General features: G+C 35.9%; 1 long non-coding RNA gene across 5 annotated transcripts in view; it reads left to right on the top strand.

The window, feature by feature from the left end:
• LOC118655663 overlaps positions 1 to 22,108 on the top strand; it is a 116,263-nt gene that overhangs the window by 76,036 nt on the left and 18,119 nt on the right. For all 5 annotated transcript variants that reach the window (XR_004967337.1, XR_004967334.1, XR_004967333.1 and 2 more), the window contains one exon: positions 1,231 to 1,299. This is a non-coding gene — a long non-coding RNA (uncharacterized LOC118655663). The remainder of the gene's footprint in view (positions 1 to 1,230; positions 1,300 to 22,108) is intronic.

The raw sequence follows: 22,108 nt of genomic DNA, 5'->3' as shown, positions 1-22,108 counted from the left end.
CTTTACACGACTTTGTAAAACATTTGTAATATTAGTAGCACTAATCTGGTGCTTAAATATCTTTGGTTCTTCTTTTCCACAAAGAAATGGTTTTGTTATATATGTGTGATTAGATATTATATCTTATGACATATCATTTGAAATCTCACAGTTTGAGCATATGTCAGCTATTCCTCTTTTTGCAGTCTCTTTCATTTCCAAGTAATTTCTTTTTTAGTTTGGTTAAATGTACTATTGCATGGTTAACAAACCAGACAACTTAGAAAGGCATCTTTCTTTACTACATTATTATGGATAAAAGTAACTGTTTTATGCATTTGTATCCTGTTTTTGATCATGCCCCCCCCCTTTTTTTTTGCTTCCCTTTTCTTGCACCAATGATAATGACCATTAACTTTCTGTACTTTCAAGGCAATTCATTACGACAATCATACCTACCCATTACTGAAGCACTATTGACTAAGTCACAACAAAATGGGTTTAACTCCTTCATGGTTACTTCTATGTATCACTTAGTAGATAACTGGAAAACAAAGGAAGTTGAAAAGTTGGTATTTAATACCCCAATTGTCAGTAGCCTCAAATTTTGCCATATGAGTTATTAATATTCTAAACATTTATTACATCAAATGTAAATGGGCTTCATTATGTCTATTACAAACTGACTCTGTAATTTTCATTTCTGTCTATTTTTCTGTCTGCACTAAATTGGGTTGATTTAAACACCTCTGTTCTCCCTCACATCTAAATTAAATCCTCTAATTGCAAAATTTAAAATTAGGCCCGTCTTATTTTTATTTTAAATGTCAGATTCTTGGGAAGAGGCTGGCCTAATGGGCCAGTTAGTAATCACTCAATCAATCAATGCAAGCTCCCCCTTGTTTTTATTGTCAAGTTAGTTCAGAATATTAGAACTTCTCCCCTTCTTTGAGGTCTGACAGTCCTTGTGGGGTGTTTAGTATTGATCAATGCATCACTCACCTTCTTGTGGCATTTGAGAGGGACCACCAACTAGCAATTATATTGCAATCCCTCAATTGTGGTTAGAATGGATTAGATGTTCACCAATTACTGTTCTCCTGATAATAATTCTCAGAGGGTGGGGCTCATCTTGTGAGGTTTTCTCAGATCCTGCCAATCATTGTCAGGAGCTTTTAAATAGAAACACTTTTCAACACTTCAGAAGCTCTTGAAAAAGATTTATACATTTCTCTTTTGTTGTCTCTTTAGGTTTCTCACTGCTAATGACTGCTGCCAAGATATATAAATGGAATGGTTCAGCTAAGAGAAGAATATGAGGTTTGAAAAGTTCCTTTCCTCATGAAAATTTTACTTTCATTTTGTGATTGAGTTGGGACAGAAACTATAAGAGAAGGAAGCAGAGGATCTTTTCATCTAATACAGTTGACCCACCAGAGAGCAGGTGGTTCCTTAGGACAGCTTCCCTGACTATCTTATGGCTTGAGACCCAGAAACTCAAACACTTTTGGAAAGGGGATTTAGACCTGCTGAGATTGAAAGTAAATGTCTGAGTTCTTAGGAACAGATCATATTTGGACTCCATAATTTATGTAAATTAAAAGCAAGATGAATTCTAGAATAAGTACTTATATTTTGAATTTTGCAAAGAACGAGAGTTTTATCAATATCCATGAAGAGTAAGATAAAGAACCAGTCCTAGTTTGGAGGGTCCTTCCCAGTTAATCACTGAAAGTCCCCTGTGTTGGGAACCTAAGTCCAGGGCAAACCAGAACAGTTAGTTGTTCACTCAAGAAAGAGATACTAGTATGAGAATAGTAGAGACAGTTTTAATTCTCTCTTTTATTGGGCTTCCTTTGAATTATATGTTCAGATATGCACCATAAGCATTTTGTTATTATATGTTTATAAGTGGAGCTATGCATGTTTTATTTTTTTTATTCAGTGAATTTTAGAAATGATTTGATAGATATATCACTGGAGGGGAGAGGAGGTAAGAATATTCAAAGCCATGGACTTCATCACTTTCATGGATGAAATGGAAAAGTTCCTATGCATAGGAGATTTCAAAGCATATTTAAATAGAGGGTCACTGATATTACCACACTCACGCTTAGACACATAGTTATTTCCTCAGAATCAGTGTTTCATCATTTAACCTGATCATGGGCAAAGGCAGGCGTGACTTTGTCTTGAGAAATCCACAGAGTGAACGATCCACCTTGAGAGTTCATTTGATATCTCTATTGGCATGGATGATATATAGCTATGTTTATGAAAGTTGGCATATATACAGAAACCAAGATGGGAATTTGAATCTCTCTGGAATTTTTCTCAGATCAATTTAATAAGATATTTATGAAGATACTTTTTCTGTGGAGCTCCTGATTGGGCTGAATTGCATTGATGCTATGTACTGTTATAGTGCCAGAGGAACTGAGCAATCAATCGTGGGGAAGTACAGGAACACTGATAGTCAGGGTCCAAATAGCTAGGACTCAGAAGTAAAACTTGCTTAAGATGGTGTTTTATGTGATGCTGTCAGCATAAGAATTATGGGGGTGGTAGGCCTCCAAATTCACATGGAGGAGAATTTTCAAATACCTATGTTAAAGGTAGAGAGGAAAGAAATGTAGAGAGTTGAAGCATAAAGATCCTTCAGTACAGTATATGCTATTTCCTCCTACCAGCTCATGTCTTCTTCTTAATTTTTATTTTATGTTATCTTTGCCATCAAATAACATAAATTAGTAGTAACTCAAATAATGCAAAGATATGACAAAAGAAATATTTTAACTAGTGCGAAAACAAAAATCAAAATTTGATTAGTGCTTTAAAAGAGGCTCTAATACCAGTTGTTGGGATTAAGGAAGATGTTAACTGAAGATGGAATTAATGAGGTGGATCTTGAAGGTTGGGAGCCTGTCAGTGAAAAAAAGGGGAAAATATTTTGGTCAAAGAGAATGGTATTAGCAAAGCCTCTGGTTTGCAAGAGCACAAGGAAGAGTGACCAACCCATTTTTCTGAAATGTAGGGTAGAAGTAGAAGAGAAATGATTCAAAATTAGAAAGATAGGATAGGATTATAGTGAGGAAGATTTTAGGTGACAGAATGAAGGTGTGGAATAGTATGAAATGGGGGAAATCTGAGAGATTTTAAGAAAGAAAATAGCATAATTAGCATCTTGATTAAAAAACCCACTAATTTGGTAGAGGTATAAAGACTGCATCGAGTAAGGAAAGACTGTATGCAGGGAGATACGTTCAGCTGCTCTTATGAAGGTAAAACAAACAACAACAAAAAAGAACCAGCTCTGAAGGGCCGACTGAGACTGGAGAAAAAAGATCAGATTAGAGGGTCACTGATGGCAGTTGGACTCTATAGCACTTGGCACCTTATGGCTTGTCAGATGGAGGGAGAAGAGTAGAAAGATAATTCTGAATTTTGCACATGGATGAATGGAAGGTGGATTGCTGGTTCAGAGAGTAGAAATAATAGGAGAAAGAATAGATTTTTAGAAGGAGACAGGTGGTGAACAAGTTGAATTTTAAAGGACAGTGGGGTAGCCATGGATAGCTCCCCTGAAAAAGCTGTGCAATTTTTTTTTTCCTGAATGAAAACCAACTCAGGAAAATAATAAAAGTAATTTTTGAGGGAATATATAGAAACATATACATATATGAAAACATATTTGCAACTAAATTATACCTAAACTTTTTTTAATTCTTAAACATTTTTTGCTGCTTATTATTGCTACAGGGGTTTTATTTGTTTGTTTTTTTGACAGTTTTTTTTATTACCTAAACTAGACCACATAATTTTTAAACGTGTTTTTTATTTATTAGTATTATTAATTTTAGAGAGGGAGGGAGAGGGAGAGAGAGAATTATTGATGTGAGCAAGAAACATTGAATGCCTGCCTCCTGCACACCGCCTTTTGGGGATTGAGCCTGCAACCTGGGCATGTAGCCTGACCTGAAATTGAACCAGGGACCTCTTGTTGCATGGGACAGTGCTCAACCAGCTGAGCCACACCAGCAGGGCAGACCAGATATTTTTTTGTGGATGTTGAGAACCGGTAGTGTACAGACAAGGGATTTGGAAAGTTTGGGAGTGTAAAGTTAATTTGGCATGAAAGTTCAGCCTCAACCTAAGACTGAAAATATCTGCCCGATTCGAAGAAACCAAGGTGCTGGTTAAAGTACAGAGGAGTGGTGCCATTAAGGCTGCTGGCTGAGAAAAGGAGGCTCTTTGTGATTGCAGAAAATGTGACAGCATGAAAGGAGCTTGTGGGTTTAAAATACTATGTAAAAGACAGAGTGCACTTTTCAGCTGCTAATGAATATGTTATCAAAAGGGAGCACACGTGCTGCCCCACTTTCCAGAGAGGGGAACAGATGTGGGGTTCTCCTGGAATCTTTACTCCAGGGTCTGTTCCTTTTTCATGTCTTTGTAACATACTGTCTAATGATTTCTAAACAAACTCCTAACTGCATTCTCACCCGTAGTCAGCTGTTTGTAGCTAAGCCGTGGTGCATTTCCTAGCTCTGTCAGTGGTTGTGATGATGGTAGAACTCTTGGCTAGAGAACTATACTAGGAAGGATAAGCTAGTCCATGCTGCCGTAACAAATACACCCTGTAATTTCAGTGCTTTCACACAGCAAAGCATGGTGAAAGGCAGCAGAGATGCTTCCCCAAGCTGTGATCTGAGATCCAGGTTCACTCCTTGTTGTGCCGCCTCCATCTCAACACATGGCTTCCAAGGGAGCCACCAAAGGGTAAAAGAGATTCAGAGGAGGCATTGGGTTCTAAACTGCCACACCTTCAGGTGATTTGTGTCACTTCTGCTTGTAGGGGTCCTCAAACTACGGCCCGCGGGCCACAAGTGGCCCGCCGAAAACATTTATCCGGCCCGCCAGGTGTTTTTGCCGCCTCTGTGTGAGTAGGAATTTGTTCATAGTTTTTTTTAAACTATAGTCTGGCCCTCCAACGGTCTGAGGGACAGTGAACTGGCCCCCTATTTAAAAAGTTTGAGGACCCCTGGTAGAGTCTTATGGGGGCCAGAACTAGCCCTAATTAACATTAGATTATAATGTTAACCTAACTGTAAGAAAGGCTGGGAAATGTCCAGAACCATATTTAATAAGTAAGTGTTTCTGCTACAATCCAACTTCCTAGTCACACAGAAGATCCCCTTGCTCCTTTCATCCCACTCATAGAACAAACCCAGCCCTTCTTCAAGGAGATGGTCTAACTCGTTCAATCACTGAATCACTGAATCCAACTCAAAATACAGGAACTCTGTACTCATGATAGCTTCTGAATTAGATCTAATTGTGTCTTTATTTTTTCCAGAATCCTATGAACTTTAAAGACAAATTATATCTACTGGAATACTTTAATTAGACAAAGGGAAGGATTGGAAACAGTCCATAGACCTTGGTTCATAGCAAATCTAAAACCCCACTGCACAGATAAGATGAAGGCCCTTACCTTGAAGTTGCGGGGGGGGCGGGCGGGGCGGGCGAGGCAGAGAATGGGTGGGAATTTCCTTAATTAGGTCCTGATTCTACTCTATTCTTTTGTCTATTGTTCTCAGTGGTCCCAGGTGAGGAGGATGCTAAGGAATGCGCCTTCTGTAACTTTAGCACCTTCTTCTCAGCTGATTTCCTGCTCTTGGAAGGCTGGGGGCCAAAGAATTGTTTTAAGTCTTGAGCAGACACATGATTATAAACAAGTCATGTGGTTTATTTGGCAATGCAGTTACTTTGCAAACTTAATAGATTTTAAATTAATTTGTTTCCAGTAAATTTCATGTTCCAGGTACCTACCCATAGTTCTTTTTTTAATCCTTTAATCTTCTACATGCCTTTGCTCCTAATATGCTTTCTCTCTTATTTTATAAGGGCTACCTTGAGACTATTAAGCTTGAATTTAAAGGCCATATCCTTAATTTGATCTTTGCAATGAATCACTCTACTAGCTCAGACTGTTTGCATTATCATAAATTACAGGCTGGACATGTGTCCTGATGTAGGTTTTGGAAGAGACAATATGTTAACATCATTTTCATCCATGCCTTCCAGGGGAGATGGTCAATGTCTCATACGTTTATTTTTATGGAAGCATGGATGGTGCTACTGCTACTGGTATCTAGTGGGTAGAGGCCATGGATGCTGATAAACATTCCACAATGCACAGGGCAACCCCCATAACAAAGGATTATTTAGCCCAAAATGCCAAGAATGTCAAAGTTGAGAACTCAACCTTCTAATGCACACAGACATATTCTAGTACCTCCCATCCTCAGCTAGACCAGAATTTTTCAACAGTTTTTAGATAAATTGAGAGAGCTATTTACCTCTTTCAGATTTCTTTGAAATACCTAGGATTGATATTCTAGGACATTAAGCTAAATCCAGTGATAGTTCACCACCTTGGAGGAAATTAGCCATAGTTATTTTACATATTTCGATATAGCTATATGATATGTGTCCTTAATACAATTCTAAGCTGATAGCTGCTATCTAACTATTTCAGAATAAGTTATTTGCAATGTTTCTTGCCATAAAAGGTGGCTTCTGCAATATATAAATGTTAAGCTTATCCTTTAAAAAAAAAATTAGTAGTCTAAAAAGTTGGTCAAATATTACCTTTCTGGAGGATGAAAACCTCAACTTAAAATTATAGAAATATAATTGACCAAATGTAGTCATGATTATGGGCAAAAGTAAATTACAAAACAAGAAATTCTATAGTTTTCATGTAAGGTAATATTAAAACTGTATTCCTGGGAACTTATCTCTCTCTCTCTCTCTCTCTCTCTCTCTCTCCTTGAAATAGTTTGGAGCAACTGATAATTAGCATTAATTTTATGAGCTAACATTGTTATAGAAGGTTAATTTGATCTTAAAGTGTATTACTTAGTGAAAAAGTCCAGAAGAAGGCTATAAGATTAACTTTTTTCTATGAATAAATTATTGTTCAAAATTACTAGTGTTATCTCCAAAAAAAGTGTATTTTAAGTTAGAGGATTTATATTATCTTGGTCTTCTAATCCATTATCAATAATTTTCCCATTTTTATCACTATATCTGTTTCCTTCTGGCGATCATCTTAGCTGTAAAGAGAAGGAATACTTGAAGGAAATGCCCCTTGGGTAATATATCTGCTCCCCAAAGCACATGTCTTCATAATAATCACACACTTACATTGCTCAATAAATATAAGGGGAGTGTCTTACAATCTGCTACATTATTTGCACTCCCTATGCCTTATTTCCATTTTGCCTTTTTTGACAGTTTTAGATTTGAGGCACATGGATTATCACTTGTTTTAAATGACATATTATTTTTGCAGAGAAAGAAAAGGAGCCAAAAATTAGAGAAACTGTCCAATTTCTTATAAATGGGAATATCACAAGTAGAACACCAGCTTGCTCACCTTGTCCTTGGCCCTAACATCAAACTCTTATATGCTATGTCTTTTTTGTAGTTATGAGTAATACCCCAAATATTTTACAGCACAGTCATGAGTCACAAAGCAGAGGAACTATAAATACTCTTGTTCTTGAGAAACAATGACGCTATCTATTCTTTCACATTCACCCACCTCATCTGCTGTCTTATTTAAGGTTAAGCTCTTTTTTAAAAAACAACTTTTTCCTACTTTAAACATTTAATCTCCAGTACAAGTTGTGTTTTCTAGTAAGCAGTTTATTTGATCTGATGCTTCATAAATGTATCTAAATCTAGCTCATCATTCATTGCTAGCTACACCTAAGCATACACACAAGTCTGAATTACTCCACTCCTAGTCAAGGAAAAGAACAAAAAGTAAGAATGGTAGACGTGTTTATCATTAATATCCTACTGGGTTAATCAGCATCCTTCAGAATGCTATGAGACTTTTGATGTATTCAGAAAATCACTGCCTTGATCTATAGACCTCTCTTTAAACACATACATACTGTACAACAGTTACAGTTTTTGAAAATGTGATCCTCCAAATAAGGTAGTAAATAACATTAAGTTACCAACTTGTCTCTTTGAGTAACCTAATTCCATGCTTAATTTTGAATCTTTCAGTGAGGCATTTATGTTTAAAATTTATAGCTAACACTATACATCTATTCTAAAACTAACTACATACAAACAAGATTGGCCTTTTAAAATGACATGTGTATTTCAGAACTGTTAAATTGTTGAATACTTGTGAATGTGAGAACACAAGAGTCATGGTAATTCACTGAAGGAGAGGACGAAGGGAAAAGGATGATTTACAGGGAAAACTCGGATGTTAGATTGAGACAACCTGAGTTAAAAGCTGAGTCTCCAATTGTGCAACTCTCTCAATTTCTTAAGAGCTTTGATCCTCAGTTCAATTGCCCATAAATGTGACATAAAAATACCTCTGTCTTAGAGTTTGAGGTGTTAAACAAGATGGAGCCATACATGGGACATAAAAACAACACAATTTAAAAGTTCAGTTTCATGAGGACTGTGGAACTCTGGTAAAATCACTGCATTAGTTGTATCATGGTTTGCATTTCAGTTTTGGAGTTAATGTATTCAGGTATGTGCCTGGCACATGGTGGGCACTCAGTAAATGTTGAAGAAGAAAATGCTGGCTTAAGCAGAAGTCTTGGAAGTCGACTAGGAATTTAGTCAAAGAGCAGAAAAATACAGAATGGGAATAGGTTCATCATTTCTTTCTTGACTATCTTTAGATTCAGGATTGATGCCGTATTTCCTGTAGCAGAAGAATACACTGCCTGATCATTTCAGGTTTATTATTCCTTGATAATTGTGTTTCAAGTACTTCCATTATATATTTGACTAATCAAGGCATTACCTTCTCCACAACCTAGTTTTTCCATTGAAAATGAAATTCTACCAGTTTCTCTGAGTTGGAAAATTTACATTAGCTCTGTCTCTGAAGGGGTCGGGGGTCGGAAGTGTGGGAAGGTGAGGGGTGGCTGCTTCCACCCTGCCATGCTTTGATATAGGCATGGCACTAGGTGTTCCTGTGTGCTTGTCCAGTAAATATCCCTGTGCCAGAGAAGTGAAACATCAAATAGCAAATAAAACTTGGCATGCATGGCAGATGGAAAGAGATACTGAGGAGGAAAGCTAAATGGGTTGTGTTTTAGGCTTTAAACTGCATTTTCCTCCCATTTTGCTTAAAGAGGGACTCCACTTCTTCATTTTGCAGGAGCCTCACCAATTATGCAGCTCATGCAACTATATGTAGCGGAATCTTCAGATGCTTAATGATCCTTCCTGACACGCCCCCACTCTCCCCCTTGCACCTTCCTCTCTGGCTGTATATCTGGTAGAATGTATCTTCCTCACACAGCTTTGCAGCCTCACTGACCTTCTGTCTGTTTCTTCTACATCAGCTATTTTCAACCTTTTTCATCTGATGGCACACATAAACTAATTACTAAGATTCTGTGGCACATCAAAAATATCTAATATTTTTTGCCGATCTGACGAAAAATAGGCATAATTTTGATTCATTCACACTGAACTGTCTAAGGAGGTTGAAGATATAAGCTGTTAGCAGGAGCAGGAAAAAGAGATCCCTATATATCTGAAGGGGCCACCAATAATGTTTGCCATGGCATCCAGCTGGTAGAAGTAGATAAAATGCAGGTGATTGCAGCCAGAGAGCAGAGTCTTTGTAACCTCTAGTAGTTGTCCATTTCATAAGAACCAGGACATAAGACAGAAATAGAGCAGGGACCACACAATTCTTAAATTTTATAGAGATGCCAAAGAAAACAAACTAATTGGTCTTGGTTCAGTAGAATTGGAAACCTTGGAGACCCACAGATATATTAGATTCATAGGCACTAACTTCAGCGCCTTAAGGAGGAAAAGGGTAGTGAGGCAAGGGAGCAAAACATTCACAGAAATAGTCCTCAATTATTCATTAATATATTTGGGCACACAGTTATAAAGTAAAAACGTATTTGAAATTGCAGTGATCCCATGGCTTCACATGGCATAGTACTATGAGCAGGAAATTTAGGTTTGATTTTCATCTTACTGCATACAACTATTCATCACTTTCACGTATGTCATGAAATTGCAAAATATCTTTGAATGGAAGATTTGAGAAGATGCACACAGAGAAAGTTCACTCTGGAGAAGAACAAAAGGAGTTCATTTCAGAAAACTTTGGCTGTACATAAGCTTTGTGAAATATTTAACATTGAAGAAGTCAACACCCATTGGATGAGGAGCAGCGGCTCTCAACCTGTGGGTCGCGACCCCTTTGGTGGTCGAACGACCCTTTCACAGGGGTCGCCTAAGACCATCCTGCGTATCAGATATTTACATTTCAATTCACAATAGTAGCAACATTACAGTTATGAAGTAGCAACGAAAATAATTTTATGGTTGGGTCACAACATGAGGAACTGTATTTAAAGGGCCAGAAGGTTGAGAACCACTGAGGAGTAAGGTGTTTCTTTGTAGCAGCTATTCAAAACAACCATATGAGAAATGGCTGCATTAAAAATTTATGAAAAAGAAGATTAAATTGCCATAGACAGAGGGAAAAATTTAAAGAATGGACTGTAAGAATACACATTATTTGATCATTTGATAATAGCCTTGACCAGTATTTATAATAAGGAACACACTGAAGGCTACACTTTGGATTAAGACAGAGTTGGTTTTAAATTGTAGTTTGGCTCCTTGTGTATTTTATGACCTTGAGTAAGTTACTTAAACTCTCTGAGTTCTTTTTCCTCATCTTCTCTATGGCTGTTGACAAGTTTTTATGAGGATAGAGTGATATATATATATATATATATATATATATATATATATATATATATATATATAATCTGACATATAGTCAGAAGTTGCTGGCAGGTAAAAGAGATCCCTTTCTCCCACTCCCCAATGCTTGAGGCCTTCTGCTTCCTTTGATCCACAAGGTATAGGCATCTTTACTTTCAATTCCATCTTTGTTAGTGGCAGAAGGAATCAGTAGCTATCAAGTGGTGGATGAACACGAATAGATTCTGTACTAGGCCTGGATGGTTTGTGATTGAGTGAGTAAAGGAGGGAGCAAGTGGATCAAAGGTTAAGGATATAACAGAAAGTTCTGATTCCCAATGAAAGAACCATTGAAGTGCATGGATTCACACATAATACATTCCTTAAGCACATAATAGAGTCATAATGTTAAAGTAGAAAATATAGACACATGGTATACAGTTTTCTTTTTTCCTTGGGATATAAAATATGTGATATAATATCTAATTATATCTTGCCATTTACACACAATCTTCAATAATTTATTTTCAGCATTTTGTACAAGGTCCTTAATTTTATATTTGTTCTTCATATTTGGGCTTAAACCTAATGCAAGTCTGATTGGGGTTAAGATGTGCCATAATGGGAATGCCTAATGATTTCATCTTTGTTTCAACTGTATTAAGCTTTTGAGACCTATGATTTTTATCACTATTATCAGCATTTTCAATGTTCATTTTCTATTCATTTTGGCAAAATAATAAGGGCAAAGAGCAAAAAATATTCAAATAATTGCATGAAGCCTGCTTTTACAGACAAAGATGGCATGGCTGCCCAAACAGAACTCTTGGCTGTCAGGCGGTGCCACCACACATTAGTGCAAAATGTTCGTTGATCTGCTGATGTATGAAAGTCTGGATTTGGCATACAAAAGGCACTTTGGAATGTCGATGTATAATGCATGAAAGTGTTGGCTGTTCTGAAGCTGAAAATATGAAAGTCGGGGACAGCATGTATGTATATGAACAAAGAAAAGGAGACAGATATAGTTAACCATCTCTGAGTTTGTCCTAGAGGTGTTAAGGAAGACTCCCAAGTGGAGGTGACTTTGAGTGCAGTCCTTCAGGGTGAGTAGACTTGGACTAGAGATTGGCCCACAATCTAAATGTGAACCCATCTCAGAACTGTCAAAGAAGGTGGCGTGTACAGGAAGGATGAGGGCAAAACATAGAGTGTGGGAAGAGACAAGAGGATGTTAGTTTGGAAACAGAGTTTGAAGAATCCTGCATGCTATGTCAAGGAGTTTGTACTCTAATTTGTAAGTCAGTGGGTCCTTTTACGGTTTAAAAAATGAATAAAAAAAGGTGATTTCAGTTAAAAAAAAATCTGATTTCATGCTTTTCTCAAGAAAATACAACACTGAGTCTCTGTTCCTATGAGGCAATACTTGGCTGGAACGAATTTGCTGCTGCATTTTTCACACAGGGCTTCTGCTCTCCATCTTCTTTTCTTCTCCTTGTCTGGCTTCACTCATAAATGACCTGCCTGGACTCGGCAGGCATTTAAATCCGTGGGCTCTGAATGTGGTGGGGACTATTAGAGACTTACAAGAAAAAGAATGATCAGAGAAATTTATTTGAAAATTTTATCATAAATTGGATATTGTGTTAGACTCTGTACAGTAGAAATACAGGTCTGGGAGCCACACGGAAGATGATTGGAGTGGATGTGTTGAGAGAAAGAGAGACACAGAGTGACAGAAAGACGCTAGAAAGACAGAGAAACACAAGGAGATTATTTAGAATTCCAAGTGAGAGGAGGAGATCTGCGTATCTTCTGTATTTTTGTGAATTACATAGCACTAGACACATTGCCTTGCATATAATAGGTACTCAATAGATGTTGGTTGAGTTAACATATGTGCTGATAAACATTTAATCATTGTGTGGACTTTTTCATACAGTCTTTGGGCCCTAGTTTATCATTTACTAAGAGTAAGTAAAGAAGTAGAATTTGGGACAGTTCCAAGTAGAGACTGACACTAGAGATTTTGTGTAAATTGTTTTCAATGTTTGACATGGTACAGATTAAGCAAAATTGAATCTTCTCCAATTCAAATTCTGTATTGATTTTGAGATAGATTACCTTCAAAGTCAATTGTATTGAGTATGTGAGGGTTAATGAAACGATTTTGTTTTATATTAGTACTTTTAATTGTTTTATAAAATACTGAGTAGATTCAAATCCATATTTATAAAGTATTGGTAATGCAAAAATAATAATTATTCAAGTAATGCTTGTGTAAAGATCAAAAAATTGCAAAATAAAATATTAAAATTTCTGAATCCATTCCAATCTCATGTAACTCAGAGAAAAATCACTACTCTGAATTTGTGTTCATCATTTTCTTGCCTTTCTTTATATTTTTAACCTTATGTTTCTAATACTAAATCATATAGTGCTTACTTTTGCATGTTGTCTTTAACTTTTCATAACTGGAATAATACTGTAGATATTCAGTGCCTTACTTTTTAACTCAGTATTAAGTTTCAGAGGTTTAGACATTGATGCAGGTAAATGTAATTAATTGACTTTCCATTATATGATGACACCCTGATTTCTTAATCTATTATATTTAATTAATTAATCTTATTTAATTTAATTAATCTTAATCTATTATATTTTCAGTGGACATTTGCTAATATAAATAGTGCTATTATGAGTGTTCACTTAGTGTGAATATATGTGTTTCTTTAGGGTTTAAAACTAGAAATGGAATTTCTTAGTCAAAATCAATGTGTCCCTTCAAATTTGCTAGATGATATCAAACTGTTTCCCAAAGTAGTTTACTGATTTACACATTGACCGGTAGTATATACATGTATGAATGTGTAAATAATTGTTTTCATCAAATGCTTGTCAGCACTTGGTGTTGTCAGACTTAAATTTTTGCACATCTAGTAGGTACAGGATGCTATCTTACTGTAGTTTTAATTTACATTTTTTTGAAAAAATAATAGAATGGATCACTTTTATATTTTTTTATTACCTGTATGGAATTCCTCTTTTGTGAAGTGTCTGTTCAATTATTTGCACATTTTCTCTTCTGTTTTTCTTATTTATTAGCAGAACTTCTTTGGAAATTCTAGATCCTATTCCTTTGTTACATATGTTAAAAACATTTTCTCTTTTTCTCTGGATGGTGTCTTTTATTTAGTAGAACTGCTTAATATGAGTGTGGTTCCCAATTTTCAATTCTACCTTGCATAGGATGCACTTTTTATGTAAGTTTGAAAAAGTTTTTTTTTTTTTAAATATATTTTATTGATTTTTTACAGAGAGGAAGAGAGAGAGATAGAGAATCAGAAACATCGATGAGAGAGAAACATCGACCAGCCGCCTCCTGCACATCCCCCACCGGGGACGTGCCCGCAACCCAGGTACATGCCCTTGACCGGAATCGAACCTGGGACCCCTCAGTCCGTAGGCCGACGCTCTATCCACTGAGCCAAACCGGTTTCGGCTGAAAAAGTTTTTTTTATTAGTGAGTTTATAAAACAGTCTACTATAGTATCTTATAAAAGTTTTATAGTTTTGTTTTTTTATATTCAGGACTCTATGACCACTGGATTGACTTTTGTGAGGTATGGGGTAAAAATGCAGTTCTATCTATTTTTTCCATATGGAAAATTGCCCCAGCACCACTTATTGTGAAGTCCATATTTTTTCCATTGATCTGAAATGTCAACTTTGTCACAAATCAAGTTTCCATGAATGTGTGGGTCTTCTTCTGGTGTATTTTGTTTGACTAGACTATTTTTCAGTCTTTGTGGCAGTACCACAATGTCTTAATTTCAATAATTTAAAAGTAACTGTTGATATCTAATAAGAGATACATTTCAACTTATTACTCAGGAGAATCTTAGCAATTCTTAGCCCTTTACTCATCCATTTCTAATCAGCTTATCTAGTTTTGCTTAAAAAATTTTATTTAGGGATTGTTTAAAATTTTATTGATAAATCTGGGGAGATTTATGATATCAAATCTTTCAATTTAAGAACATCTCCATTTATTTGTTTTCTTTAAATTTTAATAAATTTTATAATGTTCTCTATGCAATTTTATAGATTTTTTGTTATATTCCTCAGACTTTATATATGTTTATAAAACATTAAATAACACTTAAAAACATTGTACATTCTAAATTTGTGGTTGAGGTATAAAAAGTAAAATTTAATTTTGCATGCTATTTTGTATCTTGCGGGCTTGTTAAACTGCCTTCCATTCAATTCGCAAGAGAGAATTTCTATTTGCCACTGTGTGGCATCTGTTTATATTACATAATTTGGGACTGCTATAAATTTAATTTTGATGAGATTAATAGAATATCTACGAGTGTGAATTTTAGCTAAAAACCCATGTGTAAACTGTCTTTTGCTTATGAAATCTCAGGGGAATACCTTTAATTTCACTTCTGCTATGAAGGTTGGACCTTTGGGGTTACAGCTATTTAGGAATTTTCACATAGACTCCACTTCCTACCCAGAGTAAGCCCTGATTTTTGTCTTTTGTCAGTTGAGTTCCTAAAATCAGGAAAAAGAAACTTTAAGTTTACTTTGTTTGTAAATCCTTCAGGAGAAACCTAGTTTCAGCAATTCCTTTAACACTATTTTGCACCTTCACTTAGATTTTAGTCTGAATATTTGTTATTTTCTTGTGAATTAAGCAAAGCATTTAAGAAGATATTAACATTTTTATAAATTCTTCAAGGGGGTGGAGGGTGCCATATTGCCAGAAATGGAAATCTGACTCTACTTTTTGACCAGCAAATATGAATGTAAAATTTGGAGGAGAAAGAAAAATTATCATTGGTTTTATTAATTTCCTTATCACAGGGTCTCAGCACAGGCACACCAAGTAGGAGAGTGATTCCTGACTGTAGCACAGAGGCCAGAGAGCGCTGCTGCTGTGGAGAAGGCTGTTCGCAGGGAGGCTGGCAGGAGCCTCACTGTGCAAAAGGGGAGGGAGGGTCAGTATGTGTATCGCATATAGGGTCACCAGGTGAAATACAAGATACCAGATAGGGTTGCCAGATTACATACAGGACCTCAGGTTAAATTTGATTTCAGATATACAATGACTATTTTTAAGCACACGTACCAAATATTCTTTTGCATTAAATTACCCCTCATCCCAAATAGCCAAGGTGTTTGGATAGAGTGGAGATTATGATTTATGAGCATCTATTGTAACTGATAGCTTTAGAATAGTACTTTGTAAATGTTATTGTGTTATTCACATCACCACCAGGAGGACCTTGTCACACTGTAGATTCTGATTTTGTAGGTCCGAGGTGTGGCAGGAGATTCTGCATTTCTAATGTGGATAGGCTCTGCTTTAAGTGTAAACATGGAACCTCCCCTTCAAATAAGATAAATTTTGAACAACAATCTGTTCTCAGCAGACAAGAACTTCCTGCTGCTCCCTCCTGGAACCTTCAAGGCAGAAATATTTTGTAATCATGCTTGTAAATATGATTGATAAATTTTGGCTATGTGTTTAGTAGGTCCAATTCTTGTAGCTAGCCCTTCCTAAAACATATTCTCAAAATGTCACCTTAGTGTTAAAATGCTGAGGTATTGGACCCCAGTGCTGTTCCCTTGCCCATTTTATATGAATATATGTAGTTCAGGATGCTTCACAGGCCAAGTAAACATCAGTTTGCCATATGTGGTATTCCTTGGAAAAATTCAATAGAAACCCAAGGGGAGGAACTATTTTGGATAGCAAATTCTAAATAAGTCACAGCTTTTTCCTGTATGTCCCCCTATATTTGAGGCAGAATCCCCTTATAATTCTTGTCTAATGTAGTTTCTATTATACCAATTGCATTGAGAGGAATTGTTTTACCTGCTGAGTTTTTTATAAACTGCATGTAGCTGTAAATGGGGAGATAGTAGTGTAACAGAGATAGAATGAAGAGACTTGCTAAATTTTATAAATACTCCCTTTCTACTCTTACCTCTGGCCAGTTCCAAACTAAACTTACAAAAACACATGGGAATGCCTGGAATAAGGGGAGTAACTCTCTGGAGTTTGATTTTCCAACATTTTTGTTAGAGGCTAGAAATGTGCTCTTCGTTCTTTGGAAAGCCTGTTTTTAGTTTTTTTCATGAGATGAGAGGATCATTCAAATGCACAAAAAGTTCAGAATGTTCACAATAGTACAATATAACATCACTAATGACTGTGATTTCCATATCACCTTATATCCTGGATCTTTTTATCTGTATGTGAATTTTTGTAGAATTTTAAATTTGCTTCTATTCCATAATAGTGCAATATTGGTCATTATTTGCCATTATTCTGAAATGTTCTTTCATTAATTTTTCCTAGAATTATCATGAAAGTAAATGCAGATCATGATATATTTAAAAAACAACAATGAAAAAATTTTTTTTCTCCTAATTCATCAAATGTCATTGCTTTTGCATCTGAATGGTTATGTCTCATTAATGGCTCTGTGATGTAACTCTGCAATTAATATTTATATATTAACTACAGTATCTGTACTTATGGAAAAAAGAGTTATATAGTATAAAACTGAATGTTTTTAAGCATTCAAGTAAACCAAAAATATTTCCTCAAAAATGTGTTGAAAGGATGTAACAATCTAGCATGTGATTTTAATTAATGTCCAAGTAACTAAAAATGCATTTAGTTCATAAAGAAAACATATTGACATCTAATTATGGATCATAGAGTTTGGTGCAGTGAAACCGTAGTGCATCTGTTCAGTGAAAACATAATCATGGAGAATACTAAATGGCACAATATATAATGAAAAGTTAAAATAATGCACAAATAAGACCATTAAAAAATCACAGTGTGAAACTAAATAGAGTTGGAATTTAGCAAGAGAGGTCTGTTGGCTTTGGAGTTATTGATAACAGATTTTCAGATTCATACAAAACTTACTGTGTTAATCTTAACGGTCTTGCAGCAGAATCATCTCTCCCTTCTCCTTTAATGGAATTTTTTTTTAAGTAGAGGGGGAAATTCCATTAGTCCACTTTCAGACTTATAATATGTATAGATTGAACTAAGGGTTATCTTTTTGATAAATCATTTTAAAAATTAATAATGTCAAAGACTAACAAATGTCAAGGATGTTGACTTTATTTTTGTAATATCAACCCCCTTTTCTCAATTTCTGCTGCTTTAGTTCAGGCCTTCACTTCCTCTCACATGGGATTTCAGTAGCCTCCTCACTGATCTGCTAGCTGATTCAGCTGGTTCATGGTGGACCCCAGACCTCCTGATCTCTTCCCTTCTAATCTACTCTATACCTTACCAGCAGTGGTTCTCAGATTTGAATTTGCATCTGAGTCACCAGGAAGACTTGTTAAAACACACAATGTTAGGCTGCTCACCAGAAGTTCCAATTCAGTTGGTCTGGAAATAGGTCCCAGAATTTGTGCTTTAAAGATACCAAGATGATGATGATGTTATGGGTACAGAGACTACATTTTGAGAACTCTTAATAATCACTTTAAAGTCAGTCTTGCCCCAGTACTTCCATTTTCAAAGCCCTTTATTGGCTTCTCATGGACTTTGGAATCAAGTTCAAACTTAGCAAGGTTTTGGGGATATCTACCATGCAACCCCCAATTTACCTTTTCTGTTCATCTCCAAATTGTCTTTTCCTGGGTACTTGATGCTTTAGCAAACAGAATACTTCACTGTTATAGAACATGTCCAAATACTTTCTACCTTCCTGCATTTGTATTGCTATTCTAATCTGCCCAGAAACCCCTTCTCATTGTCTCCATATTTCAATCATTCAAGGCTCAGCACAAATGCTCCCTCTGCACGAGCACCTCTGATTTTCTCTCATTTACGTAGCTCACAAATAATGTCCCTTCTCTGAACTCTTCCCATATTTCATTTTTCCTACATTGATTTCTACTTTCTCTATTGTTTATTATATTTACCTGGCTGCATACAGAAATTATTTTATTAGCTTGAGAAATTATTTTATTATTTTGGAGCAGAGCTTGAGTTTTGTCATCTTTTCTAGCACAATATCTTTAAATAGAAGTTACCAATAAATATTTGTGGATTTTGTTATTTATATAATGATCATGAAAATAGCAATGATAAAAGTGATGATGACAATAATAATCCAAAGTGTCTGTACTGCACATTTTGTTCTTTTTCCCTTTGTCTGTCTTTAGCATCAGAAGAACAGATGGCCATCTTTTGTCAGTACTTGAATTCTGTTACTAAGAAACATTAAGTCTGCACCAGACCTCACTTGTTAGGCAAAGCTTCTAGTAAGGGGACAATCTTTGAATTCATCAGATGTATCTTGATGCCCTAGTTCCCCTTTTCCTCACTTTCAATCATTTAATAGCTTCATGTTTTTTTTTTCTTTTTTTTCATTCCTATCTTAAACTTATTCACACTGAGATGTAAATGACTGCAGTAGCTCTCTTCATTCATGATTCATTCAATAGTTATTCACTGAGCATCTAGTCTGGGACACTGGGAATCCAGCATGAATTAGACAATATCTTATAGAACTTTTATTCTTTTCAGGGTAGCAATAAATAAACCAACAAAAATAAGGAAATACCAGGTATGAGCAATGTTGAGCAGAGAATTAGAATAGAGCAGGGAAAGGTGAATAGAGAATGACAAGCTACTTTAAATTTTGGAGTCAGGAAATGCATTTCCTGGAAGAGGTGACATCTAAACTGATATCTGAATTTAGGGCAGGGCCATCCTTGGCAAAGAGGGAGAGTAGGTCCAGGGAGAGGTAAGAGCAAATGCAAGGTCTATACAGATGGGGATGAACTTAGCATGTTATGTCTGGCTCTCCTTGAAAAGAAGGAGTCTAGAGAATGAGGTTGGGGAGAGAAGGAAGGACGAGGTCATGTAGGATTTTGATATGCTGGTAAGATTTTTATACTAAGCACAATAGAAAGAATTTTGAGCTGAATCTGACAATTTAAAATATTAACAACTCTGTTGTGTGTTATAGTAGGATAGAAGCAGGAAGACTAGTTAGGAGATTGGTTTTTCCAGGTGAGAGAAAATGATGAATCAGGATAGGATGGTGAAGGTGGAAACACAGAGAAAAATTTAAAAGGGATCTTGGCAGGGCTTGCTGATGGTTTAACTGTGAAGTGTGAGTAAAAATGTGGGTCATAAGTAATAGTTAGGCTTAAGGCTTGACTAATTCAAGGGTGATGGTTTTTTTTTATTATTATGGAGAACATTTAAGGAGATGCAGGTCTAGAGGTAAAACTAAGGTTTCACATAGCACAGTGTAATGTGTTATGTAGTAGTTAGCATCATAGACTTTGATGTTAGACATATCTGTATGTAATTCCTAGTTTAGGTATGTTCTAGGTCTATTTCCTTGAGCATAAATGAAGAGCAATATTAACATAGATTGTGAAAATGAAAAAATAGACAATCCATAGAGAACACTTATGTACCTCAGAATTATTATTAAATTTGAGACTAGAATATGAAATATATATTTTTCTATTGTCTAAATTTTAATACTTTTGGTTATTATTTTATGAAATGACTCCAGGATCTCATCACAAATTGCAGTTTGTAAATTAAAACCCATATTTATATTTCCTGACCAATTCAAAATCTAAAATGTTTAGATTTTTAAAAATATACCAGATTGTTGTTTTAAGCGTAATAATATGTTGCCTCCTAATGATCAATTTGCCTACTAAGACCTATAGATATTTATAACATTGTCCAGCCTGAAGACTGGTAATTTTTACATCTTTCATTATCCTATGTAGTTTTCTTTATAAATATTCTGAACCAGCAATTATCCCTTTATTCATATACTTTTAACCTTTAATAAAAAATGTACTACATTCTGGCCTTCAACAAATACTACTCTTCTCTTTTTGGTGTCTTCATCAAACATAATTCATGAGTATCTCTTACATTTTTCCAGGGTCCTAATGAAAATGGAAGTCTGGATTTTGGACTTCTTATTATCATGGTCAACTTTTTGAGAGGAGTATCATAGGAGGGATTAAAAAGAGTAATTTTTTCCATATTTCTCTTTTTTTTTTAAAGCTATGCCTTATGAGAAGTAACTGTAAGCAGTTGGGAGGAATGGAGCTTGTGATAGTACTAAGGTCATTTTTAAATCACCATTTGAACAAAACCTTTGTATAGAAGAAATCTATGTAAGTTTGGAATACCTAGAATTGGTATAGGCCAGGGGTGGGCAAACTTTTTGACTCGAGGGCCACAATGGGTTCTTAAACTGGACCGGAGGGCCGGAACAAAAGCATGGATGGAGTGTTTGTGTGAACTAATATAAATTCAAAGTAAACATCATTACATAAAAGGGTACGGTCTTTTTTTTTTTTTTAGTTTTATTCATTTTAAACAGGCCAGATCCAGCCCGCGGGCCGTAGTTTGCCCACGGCTAGTATAGGCTGTTGATTGGTCAATATTGTGTGGTCTCACATAAGCAACCATGGACTTTCTAAGCAGACAAAGGAGAGATCATTTTCATTGATCAGGAGGATGCAAGTAATCTTTTTTATAAAAAGTTTATTAATGAAAATGCTGATGAGAGAAGAATCAAGAAAGAAAGATAACTTGCACGTATCTCTTTCTCTCAAACTAGAGGCCCAGTGCACAAATTTGTGCATGGGTAGGGTCCAGCCAGCCTGCCCCAATGGGGGCCAATTGGGGGTGGGGCTGGCATGGGGGGGCACGGATGGTTGGGGGGCTTGGGTGGTTGGCAGCTGATTGGGGGTTGGGGGAGGGGTTGATTAGGGCCCCAATCAGACTGGTTAGTGCCACAGTGTGCACTAACCACCAGTCGTTCTGGTTGTTCTGCTATTTTGGTCGCTGGGCTTTTATATATATAGATAATAATGCTCTTAGACATGGCCCATTAATTTCTAGCCAGGCAGTAGTATTGATGATGTAATACTCCTGTGAGGGTAGCCTTGGCATTCAAACATTTTACTCATTCATGTTTAACTCATTTGATATGATCAATTTATCAATATGAATGAGACCATCAGAGAGCCTATTATGGAAATATGCATTATTTGATACCTACTGCAAATGCTTCTTTGTTGAGGTAGAAAATGAATTTGGTGGGCTAACTTGAGAAATTTTGAATAAAGGTGCAAAATGAAAATTCCTCAAATAAGCAAGAAGTACTTGGGGTTGAAAGCATTATAAGGTCCAGCATGCTGAGGAAAAAGATTTCTTTTTGCTTCAGAGAGACACTATTTATCTCTGTTGGCCAACATACTTTGAAACAACTATTTGGTTTTAATGGATATA

This window comes from Myotis myotis, unplaced genomic scaffold (genome assembly GCF_014108235.1).
Source record: "Myotis myotis isolate mMyoMyo1 unplaced genomic scaffold, mMyoMyo1.p scaffold_m19_p_5, whole genome shotgun sequence".
In the NCBI taxonomy this organism is placed as follows: domain Eukaryota; kingdom Metazoa; phylum Chordata; class Mammalia; order Chiroptera; family Vespertilionidae; genus Myotis; species Myotis myotis.
The sequence above is the reverse complement of the archived record's forward strand: the minus strand, read 5'-3'. Positions and strand labels throughout refer to the sequence as shown.